The sequence below is a fragment of the Vespa mandarinia genome, chromosome 13 (assembly GCF_050613455.1).
Source record: "Vespa mandarinia isolate Hongniang chromosome 13, ASM5061345v1, whole genome shotgun sequence".
NCBI classification, from domain to species: domain Eukaryota; kingdom Metazoa; phylum Arthropoda; class Insecta; order Hymenoptera; family Vespidae; genus Vespa; species Vespa mandarinia.
Window position 1 is genome coordinate 2,809,001 of NC_140822.1, and position 6,000 is coordinate 2,815,000.

Consider the following 6,000-nt stretch of genomic DNA (forward strand, 5'->3'; position numbering starts at 1 on the left):
TCTCTCTTTTTTTTTTCTTTCCCTATCTTTATCGAAATAACGAAGAACATTTTTCGTCGCAAACGTCAAAGACATTTTTCTTCTCAAGTTAATCACTACACTGCACAGCATCAATTCTTTTAACTTTCCTGTTATCTTCTTTATCGTTCGCTTCTTCGGTCAACCAGAATATCGACATTATTTTTAAGACTTTTTATAACATGCCCACTACTTCTCTGTTCTTTCTTTCTTTCTTTTTTCAACACGGATATCTTTGAATTTCTTCTGACTTGTTGCCTCTCAGCCAATTTTTCTCTCGTAAATTAAAGCTACGATAAAAATTCTATCCCTTTTCCTCCATATTTCCCATTCGTTCATACATATATCGACAGATTCATGAAGATTTATTTTTATCTTATCGAAGGAGGTTTCTAGTATCGGAGATATCTATAAATCATACCCATAAATTTTTTGATATACGTGATAATCAACCGTTCGAAAATGTTTTTCCCATAAGCTGAGATAGATTTTTTTTTGTTTTTTTTTTCTTTTTTTTTTTTGTTTTTTTTTTTTTTTTAAAGATTTACACGATCGTATTTATTTTATGTTACGTGTACGTGTCTCCTTAACGAAAGATAAAACAATATATTCATCTTTTCGAGAGCACAACAAGTTTATCGCAAGAAATCCCTTTATGAGCTATAGGAGAAACTTAGGTGAACGTGCTACAATATTATCTTGGAACATTTCCAAGCATAAAATATGTCATCATAGGAAGAAATGTGATAGTAACATCTCGTCAAGGATATATATATACCTATGTATATATATATATATAAACATATACACACACACACACATACATTACATTACTCGTAGAACTGAATGACTATACAATTGATATTCACTTCGAAACGTTTAAACGATCGACGCTGATGTTTCTTGCAAACGTGACACGCGAAGCCTTCTGACAATTTCATGTCGAACGTTCACAAACCGATTTCCCGTGTGTACCAACTCAACCAGTACTTTGAATATCTCAGGGTTGCTTGTCGTTGTCACTAACAGACAGTCGACGATAAAGGGGAAATGTTTATTGGAGAGATCGTTTCAGATGTTAGTCCCAAGAAAATTCAAGTTATTTTAATTACAATATCAAATTTTTAACAATGTAATTATCGCGATTCCGATTAAAATGAAACTTCTTCTTCTTCTTCTTTTTTTTTTTTTTTTTTTTTTTTTTTTTTTAAATATATCATTATTATTAAAAAACGATTAATATGTGGATTATTATTTGGATTAGACTTACACTTTTTTTTTTTTATCTTTATTCTTTTACTTTTGTTCACTCTTCTCTTTTTATAAGATTTATATTAATAAGAAAATAATTGTTTATATTCTTTTAATTTGCTATTACTGATTAAACTTAAAGCCGATGAAACAGTAATATCAATAAATTGTCAACGATTGATTGAAACGTTAAAATTATTTTTAATAATACTCTTTTGAATTTTGAATGATTATCATTGTTATCATTTGGAAAAATTTATTACCAGGGTAAATTGATAATCTCTATAGGGAACTTTCGTTGATACTTTACAAATTTATCAAATTTTCGCTTTTCAAACGATGAATGAAATATTCGTATTGATATTCTTTAGAGATTTTCTTGATTTCTTTTTGAGGCTAAAGCAAAGACAGAAAGGAATATAACAATGGCGAACAAAGGTAGAAGAAAGGTCGAGGGAAATGGAAAGAAAGGACAAAAGAGAGAAAATCTGGCAACTGTAATTTCCTAGAACGAGGGTTGTTCCGCAACAAAGATTTACCTTATGCAAACAGTCTTATAATTTTATACACCTTTAAATGTACCTTTTCTATTTTGCAACTACTAAAATATTTCTTCCCGAATGAATAATCGTATTTTACGTTGCTTCAACGAATTCTTCATTTCAAATTTATCGTACTGTTTAATATTACGAGTTTTTTTTTTATCCCCGCTTTTAAGAGAAATCTTTTATTTTGTTAAATTTCACATCAAAATTCAATATTTATTAAATATATTAATTAATTATTCTCAATAATATATGATTTAATAATTGTCTTAAGAATAATTCGATTATGTACATTGATGTGGGATATAAAGGGGAGGAAAGAAATAATAAAAAAGAAAGAAAGAGAAGAGAGAAAAAGATAGAAAGAAAAAGAAAGAAAAAATAATTCTTATCTTTCTTTCATTTCGTTCGAACAATTCACTTATACGATTTTAAAAAGAATGAAAAATTGTGAGGACGTATATGTATATATATATATATATATATATATATATATATATATATATATATGAAAGTACAAAAGAAAGAGAAAGAGAAAGAGAAAGGATGGAAGGAAGGGAGGAAGGAAGGAAGAAAGGGAGATAACGTGTTCTCCGAGACTCGCCAACGAAAATGACTTCCCTTGTTGATTTCCCTACGTTCTATAACTTGCTTCCACAACTTTGAAATATTTATCAGAAAGCTATGTTCTACTGATCTACTTGTGATAATACCAAGACCCATCGTCGTCAAAGTTACTAAGAGACGAGAAAGATAAGTCTTTAGAATGAACTCAAGTACTTTTACTCTTTTAGATTTCTCTTTATCTCTTAGATCTTAACGATCGCGCGAAGGGATGAGAAAATTTTATACGCACAGCTACATATATGAAATATATATATATATATATATATATATAAAATTATAATAAAACATAAAAAATATAAAAAAAGGAATAAATAAAAAAAAAAAATAAATAAATGAATAAAATAAATATATTTTTATTTCGTTTAATATTTCTCCCTCAGAGGGATTTTCACATCGAATTCAAATCGTTTTTGATTTGTCATAAACCATTTGTATAGATTCGATTTCAGGGATATTGTTTACGATAGAGAAAATGCATAATCTAATGTTTAACATATAAATTGGAAAAGATCGATCGGTAGATAGATAGATATAGATCCGATCGATTGATATTTCTATCTGCTAACGTTTTCCATGCTGATTGAATAATCTAACGTGATCATCTTTATACGGTAAACGTCATGTACCAGATATAGGCGATATCGAAAATTGTATTGACGATGTTACGTCGTGTGTTAAATGCAATCGAATCTGAATTCACGATAATGCATCAAATCGTCATTCCTATCCAATGTATCTCTCTTCTTTTTATATCGTATTTATTCAATAAATTATTGTGAATTTTCTATTGGAAATAAAAAAAAAAAAAAAAAAAAAGAAAAGAAAGAAAAACAAAGAAAGAAAATAAGGAAAAAAACAGAAATTATATATAAACACCGAAGAACTAATCGTATTGAATTTTTGTGAAAAAAAAAAAAATATAGAAAGAGATGAATAATACCTTTATTCGATCAAATGTAAATCTAACTTTCATTCTGAACGATTATCAATATAAATACAACATTTTTTACAAATCTGGATCTTAAAAAATCTGATGAAAAAACAATTATAAATGTCAAGTTTTATATATATATATATACGTAACTTATAATACGAAAATAGGAGAGAGAGAGAGAGTAGAAGAGACAGATGCGATGGATGCAACACGCGCTAATAAGATTAACCTCGTGGTAATGGAGTACGCGAGGAGGTACTAGCCTCTTCCCAGAGAGGAGGCCTGATCGTGTTATCAAGACACCATCAATACTTCCCGAAGCAATCGAAGTACCAAAGCCTGAGAGTATTTACAAAAAAAAAAAAGAAAAGAAAAAAAAAGAAAAAAGAAAGAAGAGAAAGAAAGAAAGAAAGAAGAAGAAGAAGAAAGGCCAAAGATGTCAGCTGTCCGTTTTCAGCTCCAGCGAGTAATAGTAATAAGTTTTAAAAGCATCCTTATTATTTTTTAAAAGCTAAACTTCTTCAACGAAAATTTCATTTACCTTTATGAGAGAGACATTATCCTTTAAAATATTTTCTTTTTTGTGTTCTTTTTTTTCTCATTTTTTTTTTTTTTTTTTTTTTTTTTTTTCTTTTTTTTTCATATATTCTCTAGAGTATAATTTATAAAACACATACACGCACACATTCACACATACATACATATGTACGCACAAGACAACACACGGGGCTTAACGTTAACGATAATTACACTTAATGTGTACCATAAATAACCACAAATGTCTGACTAAAATCGTGATACATTTCCAAAGCATTTTCTAGAACTATATATATATATATATGTATATATATATATATGTATATATATATATATATTTTGTTTATGTACGTGCCTATGTATATTTATATATGTATGTAGGTATATATCTATCTACTGGGTATCTACGTGGGATTTGTTTCGAGCAAACACTTTCGGGCTTGTTCATTCGAACGTGATTCTCAAACTGATGAGACTAGACTAACATTAGTAATTTACGGGGAAAATATCCAAATCGTTTTCAAGGAAAATTTATCTTCGTAAGAATAATGGAAATCGATCTATCAAGATATGTTCTGTTGATCAATGATAAATTACGTTATTCATCATATTAACGAAGTAACTTGTCAATGTCTTGGTCAGTGTTACGTTTACCAAGATTCGAATTATTACCATAGTTCTATTCAAAATGTTCTAACTTGTAATATACGAATCATTTTCAATCGTTCATTTTTAATCGTCTTTCGATGGACTATACTTATTCGTTTTTTGTCGTCATTGTTATAAAATTGAAAGAAGAAGGACAAAGAGAGAGAGAGAGAGAGAGAGAGAGAGAGAGAGAGAGAGAGAGAGAGAGAGAGAGAAAGAAAAAGGAAAGAAATTATAGGAAGAATGCAGGACAATACTTAAATAAGACATATTTCTTATCTCACCCCAATTATATTCCCCCAAGTTCGTAATATAAACGTATACCTCGTTACACTAAAAGTCTCGCTGCGTAGAATGAAATGAGAGATAGAATGGTTGCATTGTCGTTTCGTTCCAATTAAGTAACAAAAAAAGAAAGAAAAAGAAAAAAGGGGAAAAAAAAGAAAAAAAAAGAAAAAAAAAAATAAAGTCTCATGACTACCTTTCTACGCTTTAATATTTTCTACTTACAAAGATTGTTAATTGTTCGTTTCTTTCTTTCTACAATTCGATTGTTGTATGAATTTTTTTTTTCTTTTTTTTTTTTCCTATAGGAATACAACTTGTTATTAATTTAAAGGTGATTGCACTTAAAGATTTCTTTATTTTTCTTTTTTCCTTCTCTCGAAAAATAAAGCCAACTTTAAAATGTAACTCATTGAACAATTGTAAAATATAACTTGTTTGGAACAAGTTTGCTAATGACAGGGAACATCTTTTCACGTAACAAAGTTATGTCATGAGGTCTTTATTCCCTTCGTCAGTAACAGCAGCTTGGATGGATGAAATGTGTATAGGTTTAACAAGTGGAAACGTGATACTTATCGAAGGGGGATGGATAGACTTACTCTTTTTAAGATATAGAAGAAACTGTATCTTGATGGTATTTTCTTGTAAGTGTGGATGCTTATATCTTCCTTTTTTCTTTTTAAGGGAAGGGGAAGGGGAATAGAGGAATCGATTTGACAAAGTGATCGAAAAAGTAGAAAAAAGTTTCAGTATAGAATTCCTTCTTTTCTTCTTTCTTCCTCTTATTCTTTTCTTCTTTTTTTTTTTTTTTTCCTTATTTCTATCTTTTTCTAAAAATTCGAAAATTAAATATAGAATAATATTGAAAATAAGTTCTTCCAAAAAATTGCTCTTCGTCGAGGAATCTTATCAGATTAATTTATAAAAAAAAAAGAAAAAAGAAATTTAGTAAGATAAAATATAAATACTATCTCTCTCTCTCTCTCTCTCTCTCTCTCTCTCTCTCTCTCTCTGTCTCTCTCTCTCTTTCTTTTCCTTTCTCGTTAATCGGATTACCAATATTAAAATTACTGAAGTATCACTCGATTATAATACTATTAACTTTGTATGTTTTTTATCAAGAAAAAGAAAAGGGAAAAAAAAAAAGAAAAA

General features: G+C 28.7%; 1 protein-coding gene across 1 annotated transcript in view; it reads right to left on the minus strand.

Annotated features, from left to right (window-relative positions):
* LOC118444277 (tachykinin-like peptides receptor 99D) overlaps positions 1 to 6,000 on the minus strand; it is a 64,454-nt gene that overhangs the window by 34,969 nt on the left and 23,485 nt on the right. The gene's annotated exons all lie outside the window — the stretch shown is intronic.